Source organism: Mesoplodon densirostris, chromosome 19 (genome assembly GCF_025265405.1).
Source record: "Mesoplodon densirostris isolate mMesDen1 chromosome 19, mMesDen1 primary haplotype, whole genome shotgun sequence".
Lineage (NCBI taxonomy): Eukaryota > Metazoa > Chordata > Mammalia > Artiodactyla > Ziphiidae > Mesoplodon > Mesoplodon densirostris.
In genome coordinates this window covers 45,226,452-45,248,728 of record NC_082679.1, presented here as the reverse complement: position 1 = coordinate 45,248,728, position 22,277 = coordinate 45,226,452, and the positions used below count along the sequence as shown (strand labels likewise).

The window sequence follows — 22,277 nt, the reverse complement described above, 5'->3', positions numbered from 1 at the left end:
GAGAGAGAGAGAGAGAAAGCCACATTTCCTGTCTGGGACAAGTAAACTTAAGGACTGAAAAGAATCCGAGCAGCAGCACAGGTGCACATAGAGATGCACACACACACACACACACACAGTACAAATACAAAGTAAACCATGGCTGTACCCCCCCAGGGGTCTGCAGAGCACCAGCTTCCAAGAGAGCCTCCAAGAGAGCCCAGGAGAATGAGCACCAACTCCCAGACGAAGAAATTATGAGGTTCATGGAGACAGGACCATCACAGCTGGCCCTTAAAGTATCTAGGCATGCAACTATACTTCTTATTTTTTTTTTTTTTTTTTTTTTTTTTTTTTTTTTTTTTTTGCTGTACGCGGGCCTCTCACTGCTGTGGCCTCTCCCGTTGCGGAGCACAGGCTCCGGACGCACAGGCTCCGCGGCCATGGCTCGCGGGCCCAGCCGCTCCGCGGCATGTGGGATCTTCCAGGATCGGGGCACGAACCCGTGTCCCCTGCATCGGCAGGCGGACTCTCAACCACTGCGCCACCAGGGAAGCCCATATACTTCTTATTTTAAAAAAAAGAAAGAAAGATTGAGTGCTGACTATGGAGCAGCCCCCGCGTTTGGCATTTTGCCCTTAATCATCGTAACCCCCAGCTGGCTGGAGGCTGAGCACCATGCTTCTCCTTCTGACAGGTGGACAAACAGGTCTGGGAGGATTAAGCAATTTGTCTTAGGTCTCACTGTGTGTGTGAGTGTGCGCGCGCGGGTGTTGGGGGTGAGAGTGGGGCTGGCAGGCAGGCTTGTTTTCTTGTATTTAAAGCCCAGGGAGTGATCCTGTCATTCTGCCCCACGATTTCCTCTAGTGGAGCGTTAGCAAGCTGAGCTCTGAAACTTCAAATTCACAATCCCCTCTCTTTAAAGCATGTCCCCCGAGGAAGGCCGAGAAAATGTAAATGCACATACCAGAATGAGCTTGGAACACGTGAAGCAAAGCTGGGCGAGTTCCAGGGCAGCTTGGTGAGACGCCGTCTCGAGCCCCCGGGACAGCTCGGCGTGGGGCTCCCTCTGCCACCAGTCACGCCTCTCTGCTGCCTTCTTCAGAACGTGCCAGCGCTCTGGCGGCTCCTCTAGGCAGTCATGTGTGGGGAAGGCTGCTCTTCTCTCCACATCCATCCAGAACACACTCGTGCCTCTGAAAGAGAAGTCAGGTGTGTCTCTCTTTTGCATATAATACATTGGACAAGAGAAGTGACGATGCTCTTCACCATGGACACAAGAACAACTCATTTGGGTCCCTGATCTGCTCCCCAAACATATCCACTAGTCATTGTAAGAGACGCAGAGCGAGTAATTTCTAGGACACTTGATGTCTCTTTAAGAACAGCTATGTTCCACTTACCCAGATGCCAGACTTCTGGTAAGTTAACCAAAATTTAGTCCTGAAATTAGATATAAATGAGAAGGGCTTGATATAGCTAAGAATAGCTTTCAAAAAGCCCCTTAAACACACACACACACACACACACACATTTTAGAACTCAGTGGGCTCTAACTTTATACGTTTCTACGTGATTCTAATAAGCCTTCTTATATGCTTTCTAACCTATAGGAGACAATTAGAAAGGTGCCATGTATTGCTTGGCCCAGTGAAGGTGATAAAGCAGATCACTTGCTAGTTTAAAGAAGGATCCAAATACAAAGAACCAGGAACCCTGTCCTCCAAAACAATCACACAAATGACCAGAAGTAAAGAAATAAGCAAGTGACAGTCTCGGGTAGGGAAACTTTGCAATTGGTGTTAATATTGGCAAAAGAGAGAGCTTTTTGGCAGGCAGAGGGGTGAGGTGGATGCAAGTCTACCCACAGGCCTTGGAATAGCATCTCCGACTCAGGAAGTGACACGTACTTCCTGCAAGGTTGTGGTTTAGAATGGAATTGTCAGGAGAAGAGGTAAGTCACCAAGGAATAGAGGGGCAAACTGCCCTCCATGTACTACAAATATGAGCTTCCCCAAAGGCCACTTAATGTTTTCCCTGGCAGAAGAATGCAAGTCAATCCGCAGCTCCATGACCATGAACCTGGAAGAATATCTTTGCACTTGGAATAATATGAGCTGTTTAGCTATGTCTAAAAACAGCAGCCCGAGTCGGGGACCACGGCTTCCTTGGGGTTACTCAGATCTCTGGATTCTTAGAGCCTCTTTTGTATGGCTGAGTACTCCTCTGAGAGGGTGCAGACCTCTACTCCCTGCTATGGGTATGAGATCTGGGATGTTTCATTTGTTTGTTTTTGCTACTGTTTGCAACAGGAATAGTTCTGAATCCTGGCAAAGGCAGACTGCCCAGACCCCAGTGGGACTGAGTAGGATTGCGAGATAAAGAGAAACAGACAGTCGTGTGTCCGCGCTCAGCCCAGGAAATGCGATTCTAACTTCAGAAGTTTGGGACCAGAGCTCCTTAAAATTCTACACTTCAAATTCAGGTATTCCATGGTCCCCTAATTCAGATACCACCAAGTGAGAGAAACCTCTGGCATCAACTCAAGGAAAAACTGAGTTTCCCTCAGAAAACTGGCTCTTCTTTTCTACTGTCTTCCCAACCCCTGTTTCCTGTTGTGTTACAGAAATTGAGGATCATGTAAGCAACCATGTTTCCTGCTTTGTTTTGGCCACTGGGAAGCTTAGGTGAAAATCTGGCTGACATTTAGTGTGGAATGCTTATATAGTGACTATTGCTTTTGTTTGAATAGCATCTCTTTTCCTTATATGATAACAGACTCACCCAAGTATATAGGCACTAGAATGAGACTGGTTTGATCATAATAAAAATCCCCATAGCAAGAGAGATCGCTCCAGGTATGTTCATGTGACCCAAGCTGGGCCAATCAGAGTCCGATTCCAAGATTTTTCCACCAGAACTGGTAGAGAAATGCATGCTTTCCTATAAGCCAAATCACCGCTCCCACTTTACACAGTAGAAAAATAAGGATCCAGTGCATAGAAAAACAGAGATGAGAAGCCTACAGAGAGGGTCCTGACAGTGCTCAGGAGCTAATTCTGGTCGACTTTAAGGCCATTTCCACCATTCCTCACTACTGCAGTATTTTATAATGCAGAAATTACTTCCTTGTTGGTCCTCTGGTAACTCAAAGCTGGATCTCCAGCACTTGGAACCAGAACATGAAGACAGGATCTCTCTCATGGATATTTTCCCTGGCTTTCCTATTCTCCCTTCATCTTGATTCCTTCAATTATTTGCTCTTTTCCTTTTGTATTACATATAATTTTCTAAACTGCCCCAAATTCTTTGTGAAGAGTGGCAAAGTATAAACATGTGCATAGTATCAAATAATTTCAAATACAGTACTTTTCCTCTCTGCCACAACTGCTGATAATGGTAGTCTGTGACATTAAGGAAAGGTTAACTTGGTTTCTGTATTTTCTGTTTCAAAAAGCAAAGAAGTATTTGATACATTAAATAATTGTTTCCCTTTAAAAAAAAAACTTAAAATAAGCCATTTCCAATGGGGTAAATGCTAAGGCCCAATTATCTGGAAAATTCACTTATATGGAAAAACATACACCCTAATTTGACCAAACACATGCAATATCACCATATTAAAAATATATTAAAAAGTGACAACTCACAGGACAAACACAAGTGTCTAGCTGTTATTTTAGTGTTGGTATCTTCTTTAGAAACAATTCTCTAGGCTACAAAGACTTCCTAAAGCATAATAATATTTCATCCTGGACTCTAATTTCCTAGAGACTATTGTGCATGATGATTTTGTGTGTATGTCTCTTTGTGTACTTTGCCTAGTCAAATAAATACCTCTGTGCAATGATGTCTTATTTGATAGAGGAAAGTAACTGATAACAGGACCTGTTTCTTCAGTGATCAACAACTTAAAATACAAAACCCTCTGGTTTTTATTTTAAATTACATTCTTTTATAAAGAAGTCATCTCGAAGGTATACTTATTCTGAAAGTAAATGCTGCAACTGAGCCAACCCGCTAATGGGCATACGGTGATTATATTATCACGCCCGTGGGGTACTGCTGAGCCTGGTGACGGGGGTATTTAATGAGGCTGAAGAGGAAAGAAGGATTATGGTGGCTGTATTTGTCTAATGGATAATCTGGTTTTTGGCATAAACCTCAAATTGGTTTGAGGATCCCTCAGAAGAGGACCTAAAATGTCCCTCCTTAAGCCATAGTGGTCAGAATGAATGGACCCCTCCTTCCCCAACACATACACCACCAGCATCACCACCAGGACCACTGGAGGGAAAGTGTGGGGTAAATGAAGGGTTCAGGTTAGAAAACAGAGATCTCCCTTTGAACATGCAAAGAAGCACAGCCAGCAGTAGGTAGAGCATCTTGTGGGGAAACAGAAATTGATGGAGATACCACCTTATTGATGTAAACTAACCTCAGAGTGAAGGACAGGGAATCTGCGGTGGTTCAGCACTCACGACACAGAGTGATACACGTAAAAAACATGCACACACACACACAATGGCTTTTTCCAAGTGGGCCAGACCTTCCCCACCAAACACAGTGGTTGAGGGTTTCTATCAGCACTTCTAGGAGGAGGAAGGAGAGGTCAATATCAGAACTGCCTGTCTGCCTAGATCCAGGAGCCCTTTATTTAATTACAGCCATCCCGTTCCACATGAGAGTTAAAGATGCTTTGTCTCTACATGTGCGTACTTTACAAAGTTCTCAGCACGGGATACGGGTTCAGTCATGCTTAGCAATACAAGCCATCACAAAAAGTACAGTGAAGAACACAGCTTCTGCATCTGGGCCAGCCAGTGCTGTCCTTTGCCTTCCTGGGCAACCTTGACAAGTGCCTTAACCTTTAAAAGGTTTCGAGTTCTTCATGTTTTAAAATAAAGATATTAACACCACCCATTAGAGTTGTGAGGATTTATGAGATTATATGTATGTAAGGGGCTTGGTTCAATGCCTGGCACATTTAAATGTTCAATAAATGCCAGCTATGATTATTTTATTATCATCATAATCATTATTAGTATTAGTACCAGTAATATTACCATTATTACCAGTATTATTATGATTATCATGTTCATAAATCCCTTAAAGGATTCTATCCTTCTTATAGATAGTGAGGTAGGAAGGATGAAAAGAGTAAAGGTGGGAGAAAAGGAAGAAAGGACAGAAAAAAGACAGAAGGAAGGGAGTGAGGGGGAAGGGAGGGAGGGAGGGAGGGAGGAAGGACTAATGTTCTAATCAGGATTGGGAAACCCTGTCTCTCTATAACAATCAAGATTCACATGACCAGAACAAGACAAAGCATACAATGTATCTCTCTTCTACTCTCGGGTGTTTCTATTTGGAGATACTAAGCATTAGAGTATCTCTCATGAGTTGAGCCCTCAGAAGACATGCTAGGACATGTGTGGCACAGGTCAGTGAAGATGGGAAGAGCATGGAGACCCATCCAGACTCTGCGGCTGACTCACAGTGGTTCAAGCACCAGCGTGCAAAGAGATAGCACACTGAATTCAGGCTTGCCAGCGTGATTGTCTAGCTTGTTTGAACTGAAGGGAGGGTAATGGAGACGCGATACCTAGATAGTGATGATCACCAAGGTCGGAGACAAGGAAGGGCAACCAGGTAGGGACGCAGGCAGGAAGCAGAATCCCTGGGGTGAGGATGAGGCTTCAGCCCAGCAAGGAAGTAGAGAATCCCTCTATGGGGAACTCCTCTACAAAGCAGAGATTGGAGGGAAGCCCTAACCTTTAGTGAGGATTTAAGATTTAATGAATTAGACCATATTTCACCTCTGTTTGCCACCTTCAAAAAACTTACCACTCCTTGCTACCGTTGGCAGATGCTTAAGTGATCTGGATCCTGTCTACTCCCCCAGCCTCATCTTCTCCCACCTGCTCCAGTTCCTCAACCATGCCAAGCTCCCTCTCATCTTGCAGCCTTTGCATTTCCTTTTCCTTCTCACTGGAAGGTAGTCTGCTCACCCTCACATGACTAGCTTTGCCTCATCACACAGAGCTCAACTCCAATGTCATCTCCTTATAATAGATACCCTCTGCTGTAGAGTTGCCCTCTACTGTATCACCATATTTACTCCTTTCAGAGCACGTATCACAATAAAAAATCACCTTGTTCTGGTATTTGTTGTCTGGTTATTATCTGCCTCTCTCCCACGGTCTCCAAGGGCCATGTCTGTCTGGCTGCATTCCACACTGCTGCATCCCCAGCACCAAGAACAAGGTCTGGCAGCAGGTCTGTGTGCCAGAAATATCTGTTGTTCAGGTGAATGAAGAGTCTTAGGGTGGAACATGACACCCCAAACCTCCCTTGCCATTAACTATGCATGGTCAATGGCCAGGGGTTCCCACCTGACTGGGGCTGACCAGAACCAGCCAGGTAAGCTACCAACTCACAAGTCCATTCTCAGTTTGGCTACATGTTGCAACTTAAGAACATACAGCTGGTGGGAAAAAGCAGCAGAGGATTACATTAGTGCTGCTCAAGGACATAGGTATGAGCAGTGGTGGCATTAGGGAAGGGCATGGCATGCAGGGTACATGAGCAAGAACTCAGCTTGTTTTCTACCTCTAGCAAAGAACAGAGGAACTTCTTTTCTCATGTCACCACTGAGGGCCATGCTGTCAAATACAAAGAGTGGAATAAGGCCAGTACCCACCCACTTACAGATGATGTCCAGAAGGGAATTTGGACACATTTTGGACACATTTTTCTTCCATGGAGACTGTATCATTTGGAATGCTCTTTAAAAATAGTTTTAGAAATGCATTGATGCTTTTTGATATTGCCACTGAATTCCTTTTGATACCACATAATACTCACAGAAGAAACTTTTTTTTTTTTTTGCGGTATGCGGGCCTCTCACTGTTGTGGCCTCCCCCGTTGCGGAGCACAGGCTCCGGACGCGCAGGATCCGGACGCGCAGGCTCAGCGGCCATGGCTCACGGGCCCAGCCGCTCCGCGGCATATGGGATCCTCCCAGACCGGGGCACGAACCCGTATCCCCTGCATCGGCAGGCGGACTCTCAACCACTTGCGCCACCAGGGAGGCCCTCACAGAAGAAACTTTTAAAGCTCAATTTTAATGCCTGAGATGCCAGTTTGCAAACCAACTTCAATTCTATTCTGTTTCAAAAAAGAAAAACTTATATGAGAATTCAGGATTTGAGAAATATTGTTCCTAGTCACACAGACGAGCTGTAAAAATGGAAAACATGTGGGGTAAATAATATACACTGTGGACAAGGCAAAATATGTGAAAAACTTATATCTGTACTTTTGTTTTTGCTGTGCAGTTTACACAAATCATTAAGCATTAATATTTATACTCTGAAGCATTTTTTTTCTACCATGCCCATCAAACTGTCACATAATCAGGGGAGTCAGTATATCACATAACACAGGGGAGAGCAACTTGCCAGCCTCAGTTCCTGTCAATATTTTTCTTTTGTGCTGGATTAAGATTATCCTCATGGTAGGGGTCCTTGTGGAAGTTAAGTTTGCCAACATATTTTATGATTTTTAAAAAATATGGACACTTCAAGTTTCCACAAAGTTGGCATTTATGTTCTGCATGGGAGAGAACTTTCTGACCTAGCCCCTGAAGTTTTTGAGGTTTATTCATCCTGAATTTATTTTTAAGCTAAAGAGAAGTCCACTTTCTGCAGAGAGAGATTCTTCTGGGCAGAAAACACAAACACCGAATTCATTCTCGGGTTGTGGCTTATTGGAAAGCACCCCTGCTGCCTCTTAAACTTTCTAAAAGAGACACCTGCTCCTGCACTGCCCCTGCTCAAGTAATTGTACAACTGCTTAACATCTCAAAACACGGGTAAAGCTCTTTTGGCCTGGTGTCCAAAAGCCCGCATGTTCCGATCTCAGCCTTCCTTCACCATGAGATTTATTTCTCAGCGCTATCCTTCTGTGTGGGAGGGGCTCGTGTGGCAGAAACAGCAACAGGGCTGAAGTCAGGCAGGCCTGGCTTCGCAGCTTGCTTTTGCTCTTGAGTCTGTGCCAGACTTTGCCTATTTCGAATTTAACTGCAAAATTTGACCATAATGGGCAGTCAGTATAGCAAAGTGGTTAAGAGCTCTGGCTCTAGAAAAGGGCTGTCTGAATTTAAATCCTTACTCTTATGCTTTCTTACTATATGGGATTTAGCACAAACGATGTGATTTTTCTAAGCTTCAGTTACCTATAAAATGGGGATGAATAGGAGTATTTTCACAGTTTGTTGTGAAGACTATATGTATATCAGCTAACTACTGCTGTATAACAAACTAACAAAACTCAGTGGCTTAAAACAAAAACGCTTTATTATTGCTCGTGAGTCTGTGGCTTAGCCGTGCAGTTCTGTCTTAGCTAGGCTCACTTATGCATGATTATTATGCATCACCAGCTACAAGACGGGTAGGAAGCTTTGCTGACCTTGGCTGTGTCCCTTCATAGGTTTGAGAGTTAGGCAGCTGAAGAGTAGTCTAGTCTGGTCCCAGCTGGAAAGCTGGGTTCTCTTCCACCTGGTGTCTTATTCTGCAGCAGGCTCTCCTGGACTTGTTCTCATGGTAGATGGACAGAATAGAGAGAGAGAGACTGAGATTCAAAGGCCGTTGAGGCCTAGGCTCTGACCTAGGAGAACATCACTTCTGCCACAAAGCAAGGCCAAAGGCAGAGAGAAGGGGGTTTGAAAGTTACAGAAAGGGACCTGGGTACAGGGAGGCCAGTAACTGGGGCCACCATTACGATCAGCCTAGCACAAAGTGCAAAGTACTTAGCATAAAGATGACCATATAGCAACTGCTTAATAAAAGTCTGCTATCATGACAGATTGAATATTGCCAGATAGTATCACTGTGCGGATTAAAACTCAAAGAGATAACCACGAGTACACCGACATTATTTACCATGGAATGTGCCATTAAATAGTGGCAGTCGTACCCCCCTCTATTCTAGACTGGCAATGCTCGATCCTCTGTTCTTTTCAGATGTCTCTGCTGTGGATGTTTATATAGCCGAGGATGCCCTTTCTGTATCTTCAAGATCTTCCTGACTGATTCCCACTCCCTGCTGAGATCATCCGTCCAATGACCCTAGAGAGCCCTGTATCTTCACATTGTGTCATCAGGTTCCTTCCTCCTTAGATTTTGGTTATTTATGTTGCTGCATTGTCTCCCTGATGATTCTACTGGCTCCTTGAGAGCAGAGACTGTTTAGGAATCATATGTTTTATTTCTTTCCACACTTAAGTGCTAGACAAATTTGGGAGTTGGGGTAGGAGAGAGAGAGTGAGGGAGAAAACAAAATTGTATTTTATTTCCTGGCTTTAGGAATATTGGTCAATCTGCTAATATATTAAATTATTTTTGTACCAATAACTCCATGGTTTACTTGCAGAGATGGAAAGACTTATAATTAAGTTCTATACTTCATTTTCTCACAGTTTGGTCTGCTGTTAATGTTTAAAATTTTACCATGAGAACTTCGTTACTTGTGCTTAAGGCATGATTACTCCTTAAAATTGCTCATCTATAAATTACTTTTATGGCAGCTGCTGCAGTGTTTCAGATGAGGTGTTTACATATACTAATTTATGCCTAATAACTCTCTTATGCAGACGTCAGCTCTTCCCTTAATCCTGCTGTTTCCCTCAATCTTAACCTGAATCCACTGATATCTGTAGGACTTGGCAACTGTTTACATTCCCCAGAAATCATTACTTTATGTCCAAAGTCCTAGAGAGTAATGTCTATTTTACTTAGTATCCCTTGGAAGGGAGGGATGCACCAGTGCCTTGTACCCCTCATAGAGTGGCTCTCAAAATTCCCTTCCAATGGGTCCCTTCTCCTCTGTCCAGGCAGCTAACCTGCTGCTCTCAGTTTCTCTTCTCCCAGGTGGAAACCTTGCCCAAACTTCACTGTGTTTTCTATACCTTTCACTTCTCTACTTTTCTCCAAAGTCAAAATTAAAGCGACACCCACCCTGAGGGTAGGAGTTAGAACTAGTCACAGGTGACATATTACTTTTCTTGTCATCCTCCAGGCCAAATTTTCATGCTTTGCAAAACCATTCATTTCCAGGCTGTCAGAGAGCCTTTTATTATGCCTTCTGGTTTGGGGGGGATGTCAGGCTGGTGTTAATTCAGGGGTTTATTTTTTTAATATCGATGTTAGATTTACCTTACTCTGCCAATGTCTCTGGAGGAAAGGCAGTGGATAATACAAAGCATCATTATTAACGATTATTAGGCTGACATGTAAAACATAACTTACTCCTGACACTTTGGTCAGTTGGAATTAGATGACATTTACATATTTCAGGCCAACTCTCAATACCTGTGATTTTTGCTCATGCCTTTGAAATTTTCAATGTTTAGAACCCTAGTGAAGCAGGCAAACTACTCTGTGGAGGCAGAGCATGGTGGGGTGGGAACTGCACGGGCTTATCTAGATCACGTTTAATTCTGTTATCTGAGCACTGGCTGGAGAGGGTCTGTCTAAGTGGCAGTCTCTGCAGAAAAAGTGGGTTGTCCCATTGACTTTGGTCTCAGGAGCACCAGAATGAAATAGCTGCTGCAAAAATAATTATGAACTTAGTCTGAATAACAAAGTCAATGAAGAAGAGAAGAGACAGGCCAACCACCTTCTATAAAAAGGACTATGCTGTTTTCCCAGCACCACTTACTGAAGAGGCTGTCTTTTCTCCATTGTATATTCTTGCCTCCTTTATCAGAGATAAGGTGACCATATGTGCATAGGTTTATCTCTGGGCTTTCTATCCTGTTCCATTGATCTATATTTCTGTTTTTGTGCCCGTACCATACTGGACAGCTACATGTAAAAGAATGAAATTAGAACACGCCCATACACAAAAATAAACTCCAAATGGATTAAAGACCTAAATGTAAGGTCAGACACTATAAAACTCTTAGAGGAAAACATAGGCAGAACATTCTATGACATAAATCACAGCAAGATCCTTTTGGACCCACCTCCTAGAGAAATGGAAATAAAAACAAAAATAAACAAATGGGACCTAATGAAACTTAAAAGTTTTGCACAGCAAAGGAAACCATAAACAAGACCAAAAGACAACCCTCAGAATGGGAGAAAATATTTGCAAATGAAGCAACTGACAAAGGATTAATCTCCAAAATTTACAAGCAGCTCAATATCAAAAAAACAAACAACCCAATCCAAAAATGGGCAGAAGACCTAAACTGACATTTCTCCAAAGAAGATATACAGACTGCCAATAAACACATGAAAGAATGTTCAATATCACTAATCATTAGAGAAATGCAAATCAAAACTACAATGAGGTATCACCTCACACCAGTCAGAATGGCCATCATCAAAAAATCTAAAAACAGTAAATGCTGGAGAGGGTGTGGAGAAAGGGGACCCAGAAAAGAGGACCCTCTTGTACTGTTGGTGGGAATGTAAATTGATACAGCCACTATGGAGAACAGTATGGAGGTTCCTTAAAAAACTAAAAATAGAATTACCATACGACCCAGCAATCCCACTACTGGGCATATACCCTGAGAAAACCATAATTCAAAAAGAGTCATGTACCACAGTGTTCATTGTAGCTCTATTTACAATAGCCAGAACATGGAAGCAATCTGAGTGTCCATCGACAGATGAATGGATACAGAAGATGTGGCATATATATACAATGGAATATTACTCAGCCATAAAAAGAAACGAAATTGAGTTATTTGGAGGGAGGTGGATGGACCTAGAGTCTGTTATACAGAGTGAAGTAAGTCAGAAAGAGAAAAACAAATACCGTATGCTAACACATATATATGGAATCTAAAAAAAAAAAGTTTCTGAAGAACCTAAGGGCAGGACAGGAATAAAGACGCAGACGTAGACAATGGACTTGAAGACATTGGGAGGGGGAAGGGTAAGCTGGGATGAAGTGAGAGAGTGGCATGGACATATATACACAACCAAATGTAAAATAGACAGCTAGTGGGAAGCAGCTGCATAGCACAGGGAGATCAGCTCGGTGCTTTGTGACCACCTAGAGGGGTGGGATAGCGAGGGTGGGAGGGAGATGCAAGAGGGAGGAGATATGGGAACATATGTATATGTATAACTGATTCACTTTGTTATAAAGCAGAAACTAACACACCATTGTAAAGCAATTATACTCCAATAAAGATGTTAAAAAAAAAAAGGACTGCGCAGAGCTTCTATGCTGCCCTGGGGTATTGCATGTGAATGCAGCACTGAGAAAGCCCAGCATTTTCCCTGGAGGAGTGAAGCCATTTGAATATTCAGGTTGGAGAAGGAGAGATCTGAGCAGGATGATGATGGTAGAAAAATGGCTGCATCCATCATGTGAAGGGTAGGAGAGGAAAAGATGATAGAATTGTCCTTCTCTTCCAAAAGGCAGAGCAGAAGCAGTGTGAATGTTGTTCCAGAGAAGTAACGGGGCTTCATAAAAAGAAATTCCTAGAGATAAGAAAAATTCAACAATGAGCGCACCTTCCTTAAGATACTGGGATCACTGTTTGTGGAACATTGAGCGGGGATGATATTATTCATCGTCTCAGAGATGGGCAATGAAACTTTCAAACTTTCACAGATGATTCAGACAACTCTAAGATTTCATGGTGTTAGTTGGGGAAGATCTGGAGAGAGTTGAGTCTAGAGCTGGGGCTTAAGTGAAGATTAGGGATTCATAGCTGGTTATGAGTAAGAATGAGTTTTCCGATGAGCATGAGGACAGTGATAAAACAAGCTTGTGTGGAAGGCAAAGTTGACAGAGGGGATTGTGGAAGATAAGCCTTGGTGTATAGAATGGGCATCGAGCATACAGGGCACCCTTAGATCTATTCTTGATTCTACGGGTAACAGAGAACCCTTGACAACTTTTGAATTAGTAGGTTGGGAGAGGTTGGGGAAAAATATATTTGGTACAGTATTTAAGGGAGATGAGTAAGTTGTAGAATGAACTGAAATGTGAAATGTGACAGAAAGATAAGAAAATATTAAATTACATGAAATGAAGATGCAATTCACATGTCCCGCCCACCAGGGGAGGTGGTCTTTACAATACACAATATTAGCCTATTTTTCATGTCTGTCTTTCACCCCATGAATTTACAGTTGGCAGAGCTTCTCTTCCACTTACCACTCTATCTGGCCCTTAGTAGGTGCTTAATTGATGATTGTTAAATAAATAAATATTACAGTTTCAGTATGAGATGAGGAACGCATATGCATCCGGCAAAGACTAGCACACATGAAAACAGGGAGAGGTAATTTTAGAATTATGGAAATACATTTGAAGAGACTCCTATGGGTGGTTCTGATCTGGTGATGGGAGCTACCCTCCACCTTTAACCCACTTTTATTTATTCACAAACTATTTGAGCCCTAGTCTTTCCAGAAAGGGTGTGAGGTGTTTTGTTTTGGTTTTGTTTTATCAATATAAGATACACCTAAAAAGGAACAGAAATAGAACATGGTAACTAAAAGAGATGCCAAAAAAACCCACCCTTTAAAGGTGGACTCACGGCTGTGTAGCCAAGGTAGGCTATGGTCACAGTTGTTTGTTTAGATCAAGTCATCAAGCCTCCCTTGCAGGAAATCACTGCCAGAAAAGTAGAGCTGTAGTCAAATGGGAACTGGAAAATTTGTGTAGCAGGTGTCTGGGTTGTTAACAAGCCACATTTTCAAGGCAGGTGGGGTAGCTGGTGATGGACTATCTTGTTCTACTCATGAGAATGGAAACAAATGCTGTAAATGAAGCTGGTGATTGCTTGTCCCACTCTCCTTGGGCACCTTCAAGATCAGGCAATCTCTGGAAGACTAAGACCTCTGTCTGTTTGCCTGGCCATGTACACCAAGAGCCTTCATCTTTCTGTGGCCTGGAGAAGCACCTCTGAAATTTAATTGTCCTTTTCAGATACCCCATCAAAAGGGTGGATCATCTACTGATCTTCCTTTAGATTCAACTTCAAGTTTAAAGTTGCATTTATATGAATCATGGTCACATCTTTCCAATGACCCTAGATGGGGGAATATATATTGTAGAAGGAATATGAATTCCAGACACTCTGGAGTTTAACTTGTAACTTCACTACTGTGTGACCATGGAAATTCTTTCAATCTCTGTGACTTTCAATCATCTTATCTATTAAATAAGAATAATTTTAATACTTAAAGTCTATAAGAGCTCTAGGACAGAAGCTGATTTTTAAGAGGGTCCCAATAATTATTGAGCATTTATAATTAAACATACTTATACAGCATGTGGGGAGGGGTGAGTGCAACCATGCATTCACTCATGTGCTTTTAAATAACAGCACACCCACTTTTTAGTCATTTCACAAATGTCATCTTGTGACTTCAGTGAGTTACCAAAGGTCATACAAATAAATGGTCAAAGGAGGAGGAGAACACAGAGCTCAGGTTTCACTATTCACAGGCCTGTGCTTTTTCCACCCCACTGCTCTCCTCCAGAGGCTAAATGCCAGCCAAGGCCATAAGAATCTAGATGCTGGATTTTCAAGTTTTCTTCACAGAGAAGATTACATTCACAGAACTTCTCCTTGAAGAGTCTAAAGTGAATAACATTAAACCTCATCCTAAATGAGGGAAAATCTAACAAACAGTCAAACTTCCGGGACTATATCTGTTATGGCGTTCTTCATAGAACTGATCCATTTCATCATGGATAAAGTAAATTATTTTAGAAGCACAAAGGCAGTAACCAGTCACCAGACCTATGAATGAGCAGATGTGTAAGTTAATATGGACATCTTATAATGAGTGGGATCATAGTGGAGTAGGAAAAATTAGGCCCATCTGGGTTTGAATCTATGCTTTGGAGCCTAAATGAGTTGCACAAATCTGACAAAATTACTTAATTCACCTGAGCCTCGGTTTTCTCATTAGCAAAATGGGTATACAAAACCTAATTTAAAATTTGGATGCAGGGGCTTCCCTGGTGGTGCAGTGGGTGGGAATCTGCCTGCCAATGCAGGGGACACGGGTTCGATCCCTGGCCCGGGAAGATTCCCATATGCCGCGGAGCAACTAAGCCCGTGTGCCACAACTACTGAGCCTGCGCTCTAGAGCCCGTGCTCGGCAACAAGAGAAGCCACAACAATGAGAAGCCCGCGCACCACTCGCTGCAACTAGAGAAAGCCCGCGCACAGAACAAAGACCCAACACAGCCAAAAATAAAAACAAATAAATAAATTTATAAAAAAAAAATTTGGATGCAATATGAAACAGCACACATTATCTATCCGGCAACCAGTAACTGACACATAAAAACAAAGATATTTTATGCTTCTCCTGCCTTTGAATGATGTTGCTCTAAACTCTATTGTTGACAACTTTTTCTGCAGACAAAACCCAGCTGCTGTGAAGGCAGCCTTTATTAGGAAGTCAAGTCCAGTCGCCTATTTTACATAGACTTGGAAAATAAAGCACCAATGACACCCCAAGCTACTCAATATCTTTGGTATTTCTGTTGCCAAGGCCCAGGCAGGGCTGTGATTGATAATGTTGGTCAAAAGTCTCCCATTGTATACTTCACTTTTCAAATCAAGACCACACGAGACAAACAAATCAATTAATTAATAAGCAAGAAGAGAAGGAAATAATGGTCTGGATGCCCTAAGAGGCCCAGGGTGCCGGGGCAGCTCCAAGCCCCAGGGCTGGTACTATAGGAGGAGAGCAGCACCATGAGTGAGCTCGCATTTGCACCGGCTCACTGAATGGGGCTGTTGTTTTTCTGCATCACTGAAATCACACCAGGATTTGACAATCCCTTAATAATCCCCACTGAAAGTAGATTCATAAACATCACCCCTTTTGAAGGGAATTTTAAAGATAGTTCTTTTTTGTGATCATACATCAAAGCAAGGATGGCATTCCCCTTGTTCTTATGTGAACTGTTATTAGCCTTACAAACTAAATCTGTGGAGGGTCTTAGTGGGGAAATTAACATTTCATTTTCAGGAGGCAAGAAAATGATAGCTATGGTGGCCATATAGGTTCACTGCCTGGAAGGTAAGTAGGCTTTGGATCTCTTTTATTGCTGGCCCTGCCAGGACTCCACAAAACTGATTTTCAGTTAATATTGGGGGAATCTGAACGACTTTGCCCGTCCCCTAATGGATTTGAGCACTAAAATCACAATAGCCACTCTTCTGCTTGAGATTCTGCCGATATCGTAAAAGAAACATGAAACATCTGGACATGGTCAGATAAAAATTGTCATTAGCATTTTAGGGTACCATATACGATGAGGACGTTCCAACTCTCTTAGCGATCTGACCTGATGCAAGTAGCTTCACTTCCCTGGGTCTCACTTTTTTCTTCAATCCATAACAGGACTACTGACGACAGCTTCCTAATGCCTTGGAAGTCACATACAGCATGCTAGTAGGATCCAGTGTCCCCTGCCCATGAAAAGGTGTTATGGACTAGTTATGTTCCCCTAAAATGCATACACTGAGGTCCTAACTCCCATCACCTCTGAATGTGACCTTATTTGGAGTCAGGGTCTTCCGAGAGGGAATCAAGTTAAAATAAGGTCATCAGGGTGGACTCTAGCCAACTTGACTTGTATCCTCGTAAATAGAGTGGATTTGGACAGAGAGACAAATAGAGGGAAGACAATGGGCAGATACAGGGGAAACATCAGTGCAAACATGAGAATGGCCATCGATAAGCTGGCAAGAGCCCTGGAGCAGATCCTTCCCTCACAGCCCTTAGAGGGAACCAACCCTGCCGACACCTTGATTTTGGACGTCAAGCCTCCAGAACTGAGAGAATACATTTCTGTTGTTTAGGTCACGAAGTTTGTGGTATTTTGTTATGGCAGTGCTAGCAAAAGAATACAGAGGGGCTGATGGATTATGGCTCTCCTTCTGAGAGGGATGACCAGGAGGGGTAGGACCTGAAGTTCAACAGGAATCTCTTTCTCCAATCAAAATCCTCTCCAGAGGGCTTCCCTGGTGGCGCAGTGGTTGAGAGTCCGCATGCCGATGCAGGGGACACGGGTTCGTGCCCCTATCCCGGAAGATCCCACATGCCGCGGAGCGGCTGGGCCCGCGAGCCATGGCCGCGGAGCTTGTGTGTCCGGAGCCTGTGCTCCGCAACGGGAGAGGCCACAGCAGTGAGAGGCCCGCGTACAGCAAAAAAAAAAAAAAAAAAAAAAAAAAAAAAAAAAAAAAAATCCTCTCCAGAAATGATTGGCCCTTCCTAACACTCACAGTAGTATCTAATTATCTCAATACTACACTTGCCATGACAACTGGATATAAAGTTTAGTCCCAGAATTTGAATCTAACGTGCTAAAATCTCCACAGGATATTTTCTTTGCAAAGCACATGTATGAATACACAACACAATCTCTTGAAAACAGTAAAAAAAGGGGCTACTGCCTCTGACTCATCCCCCAGTGTTTGAGAATATGAGATATTCGTTGTCATTAACCATCTTTACATTCGACTGACATTTATTCATTCAACTGGCATTTACTGAGCAACTACTACATGCCAAGCACAGAAGGAGAATTCTTGGTAGACTAACTGCTCATATCAGAGAAAGCTTGAGATTGTTTGAATGTCTGTATTGAAAAATGACATATTTGCCTGTGCTGGGTTAGGGAGTACCGTAGGCTTCATGAAAAGAGAGGCTGTGTCTCGCCCATTCCTCACATCCTCCTCTGTGATGTAACACAGTTCCAGGCACCTTGCAGATGCTTAACAAATATGCACTGAACAAATGAACGAATGAATAAAAGAAAATTCAAAAGAACACTGAAACTGGACTGGGAATCATGAAACACTGAAACATCTGGTCGTGGAAGTGAGAATAACGTTAGCTAATACTTACTGAGCACTTACTATGCTCCTGGCACCAAGCACTCCACATACACTGTTGTACTTTTTGTGTAACATTCACAAAGGTCTCTACTGTAGTGAGGCATGTGTCCATTCCACGGATGAAGGAAACAAGTCTTTTAGAAACTAGGTAAGTTGCTGGTGGTTATACAGAAACGGACCTGGATTTAGATCCATGTTCAAAGTCATGCCCCTAGGACTATTGCCCACCCTCCCATTTTCCGTGGAACCCTGAACATGCTGCACGCTCTCTCTAGGCTGGAATCTCCCAGTGAGAGGTAGGAGGGTTAGTTGCTCATTTATCCTCTCTTAAATGTTTTTCACTAATTTTCATAAATAGCAGCCCTAGGAGCAACTTGAAGAATCTGGACATGTGTTTTGTCTTCTTCCCACTTTCAGTAAACCATCTAGGGATTTTTATTCAACCTTATAAAAAAAGCAAAATATGACCACCCTGCAACATCTCCTGACAGGAGCATAGCCTGGCTCCGAGTGATCTCACTTGGCAGAATTTTAATACTGTTTTTAATTCCAAAACTGTCAAGGAATGTCATTGGTTTGAAGTTACATAATTGATAAAGTATTGATTCATGTTAGTAAACGAGAAGGCTTGAAATTAAGATGTGAGTTAATTGGGGTTAAATGGTGTCATCTCTTGACAGAGAGTGATGTTTTAGGCTGATTCTGTTGGACTCTGAAGATTGCTGAGCCCCAGCAAGTTGCTGCCTTCCTAGCCCCCATTCACATAACAGGGGACTTGTCTTCTGGAATTGCTGAGCAGAGTCAGTCTGAAGAAAAAGGGGTGGGATGTCAGAGTCCTTAACTAAAACAATGAGAGCAAAGCAACTTGACCTTCCTCTGTAATGGTGAGTTTTCGGGAATAAAGGAGAAACCGAAAATGATGTTGCTTTGAAATTGAGATGTGAGTGTGTCGGGGGTGTGGGTGGAGGGAGAGGGGTGGAAAGTATCTGAAAAGCACTGGCCCGTTTCTAGTGCATAATATAAACATTCCCGTGAGCAACTCTCCATGCATGGTGAACCTGGCTCGCCACCATGATGTACGCACGTTCTCATTTATTCATACGTGTGTTCAATATCGCTTTTCTGGTGAGCCTGACGCTGTGCTGGGCGACTGGAACAGTGGCTGACAATGTGTGCCCGTACTCAAAGGGCTCAAAATCTAAAGACAGCAATCAGAGAAGGGCAGTGTGCTAGGGGAGCACTGCAGTGAGTACAACTAACTCAGCTTGGGAAGTTGGAGTTGTAGACGAATTTTAAGGGAAAGGGCTCATCCATGGGACCTTGAAGTGTCGAAGGCTGGAGTTACCCAGAATGTGAGAAGCAGTATGTTGTATCAGGCAGAGGGTTCAGCATGCGAGTCTAAGGCTGTGTTGGGTCTTACATGACGTCTAGTGTGGCTGGAGTAGATGGCAGACCTCAGCTCACAGTGCCCTGCTCTCTTCCTTCCTAGCCTTTGTTAAACTTGTAAGTCATTCATGGTTTGTGATTGTTTTGAATAGTATCCTCACCAGGCTGAAAGCTCCACGAAGACAGGGATTCTAACTGGCTTGGTCACTACTTATTCTCAGGAGCTAGGACAGCCACTGGCACATTCTGGACTGTCAATATTCATTCAATATTCATTGAATAAATGAATGAATGGGTATGGAGGCACATCATGAGATGAGACCAGAATCTCATCTCCACCACAGCAGATCACAGGGAGCCTTGAATGCCATCTTCTAGTGCTCATGAGATATTTATTAAACGAACGAATCAATGAAAGAAAATTTATACGAGTACTGAAACCAAACTTGGAATCATGAAGTCTACAGTGAGAGGGAAAATTTGAAGTCTCCTAAAGAGGCCATTGGCATGGTTTATTCTACCCAAAGAATCCTTTATGAGATGCTGATTATATGGGCTTGGTAGTTTGCCATATACCATTGATTTAAAGACACATAAAACATAGTACTCTTTTGAAGAAGATTATAATCTAGGAGGGAAAGAATAAATTTACTCCATACCTTTAAATATCTTGGAGATTTCTCTATAAGGAAACATCTAGATATTTTTTCATGGAATACAATGAAAAACAGGACTTGTGCTTAAAAGAATTCTTCAATGGCCAAATATATATTTCTTAATAGTACAAACCATACTGAGAAAGAGTTACAAGTATCTTACTCTGCACCAGGGATCAGCAAGCTATGGCATAAGGGACAAATCCAGTCCACCATCTGTTTCTGGATAGCTGTGAGCTAAGAATAGTTTTTATATTTTTAATTGCTTTAAAAAATAAAAAAAATAAGAAGATCTTGTTGTCATGTGAACAGTATATAAAATTCAAATTTCACTGTTCATGAATAGTTTTATTGGAACATAGCCACACCCAGTCCTTTATGTATTGTCTACGGCAGCTTTCTTGCTACAAGAGCAGTTGTATAGTTGCTGTAATACGGCCGTATTATAAATATCACAAAGCTAAGATATTTACTATCTGGACTTTTACAGAAAAAAGTTTGCCGACCACTGCTCTAGACTCACACTGAGTTTGAGAAGCATGGTTGATGCCAGGATGCATTTTGGTGACCTTCTTCTTAAGAGGTTCCGCTTCCCAAATCAGCAGTTCCTGGAAAATTAAAATGTAATGACATTGGGGAAATTCATTTCCTACTTCTTAAAATGAGTGCCTTGCAAATGATGATTGATTATGCCTTTGATGAGGAAGTAAGGGGACCTACAGCTTAGAATGAAATGCAAAGCTATTTTAGGTCAGTGCCACATAGCTGAAACAACAGTGGCTTAAGGTCTGGAAGCCAATGTTTTCATCCTGCATGTGTGGGCACCTCACATCCCCCGTCTGGGCCCAACACCCCTCATGTATCAAATAAAAGGGCCTGGAGGACAGTCTTCAAGATCCTTTCCGGGACTAACCGTCTGTAGTTCTGCAAGTACAAGTCAGTATTTGTACTCAGGGCTCTGCCTCCACCTAGTAGGTATGCATTTTACAGAGAATATGCTCTTTGACCACTAGATGCCTTTGATTATTTACACATGTGTGCAGTTAACAAGAAATTCATGGGAATGAAACACAGGCTGGGATTTCAAATCTGCAGGAAGCATGGGAACAATTAGGGTTCTGCATTTCATCATGTAGCTTCAGAATGCATTTTGTCTCTTCCTTCGGAAATAACTAGGTATAGAAGTAGGCTTACAGTGTTTCAGAAGGGCCAAAGAAGGGGGTGTGTGTGAATTTCAAAAGAATAGGTAAAGTTACAGCTAGAAGTCAGAATACTCCTGCCCTCTCCCCACCCGATGCCACCTTCTCTTTGCCTTAAAAAGTACCATCTTTTCCCTGCTTTGCTCAGTGATTATTCTACCTCAAAACTTGCTCACAGGATATTAGTAGCTGTTAACCAGGGCAGGATCTGAGCGACAACACCGACCACTGGGCACATCTACATGGTTTATCTGGACCCCTAAGTGATCCCTCATCGTTCTCCCTTATGAGTCCAGACAGGAACGCTGGCAAGGTGCTTGCAAAGTAGCAATGCTTAAGTGACTGTTCCAGGTGTTAAATCATAATACAGTGTGATTTAGCTGAAATGAAGTAATTACAGGGGGAGAGAAGGAAAGTCAAATGATATAAAAACAGGTCCTTCCTGACTGTCTAAGTACTGATGTGTTTGTGCTCTGATGCATGCGTTACTCCTTTCTCATATGCCCATCACACAAAAGGTTCTGCCCTTTCAAGGGTGGAGATTAGTGTTATTTTGGCTGATGCTCTTATCCACAAATTTGGGCAAATATGCTACACTTACAGGCCCTCAGAAATTTCTCAAAGAGGTTATAATCATTCTAAATCAACACAGCTCATGTTTTAATAGTTTGATCTGAAATTTACAATTTAAGCTCCCTGTCCTCCAGCCTTTACTCTAAGCACATGGCATCTTTGTCCAAATCATGGCTCTCCCATGTCCTAGCTGTATGATCTTGAAAAAGTTGTTTGAAGTTTCTGATCCTTAGTTTCTGCATCTTTTTTTTTTTTTTTTTTTTTTTGCGGTACGCGGGCTTCTCACTGTTGCGGCCTCTCCCGATGCGGAGCACAGGCTCTGGATGCACAGGCTCAGCAACCATGGATCACGGGCCCAGCCGCTCTACGGCATGTGGGATCTTCCCGGACCGGGGCACGAACCCGTGTCCCCTGCATCGGCAGGCAGACTCTCAACCACTGCGCCACCAGGGAAGCCCAGTTTCTGCATCTTTTAAAGGAGGATAATAACAGAACATACCTCATATGGCTTTTGTTTTCTCAAATATATTTGAAAAGCATTTATCTGAGTGCCTGGCACATAGTAAAAACTAAATATATATT

The 22,277-nt window shown here is 42.7% G+C and overlaps 1 long non-coding RNA gene across 3 annotated transcripts in view; it reads right to left on the bottom strand.

The window, feature by feature from the left end:
• The window catches only part of LOC132480320 (uncharacterized), a 550,833-nt gene that overhangs the window by 297,825 nt on the left and 230,731 nt on the right, over positions 1 to 22,277 (bottom strand). For all 3 annotated transcript variants that reach the window (XR_009530632.1, XR_009530635.1, XR_009530633.1), the window contains one exon: positions 947 to 1,175. This is a non-coding gene — a long non-coding RNA (uncharacterized LOC132480320). The remainder of the gene's footprint in view (positions 1 to 946; positions 1,176 to 22,277) is intronic.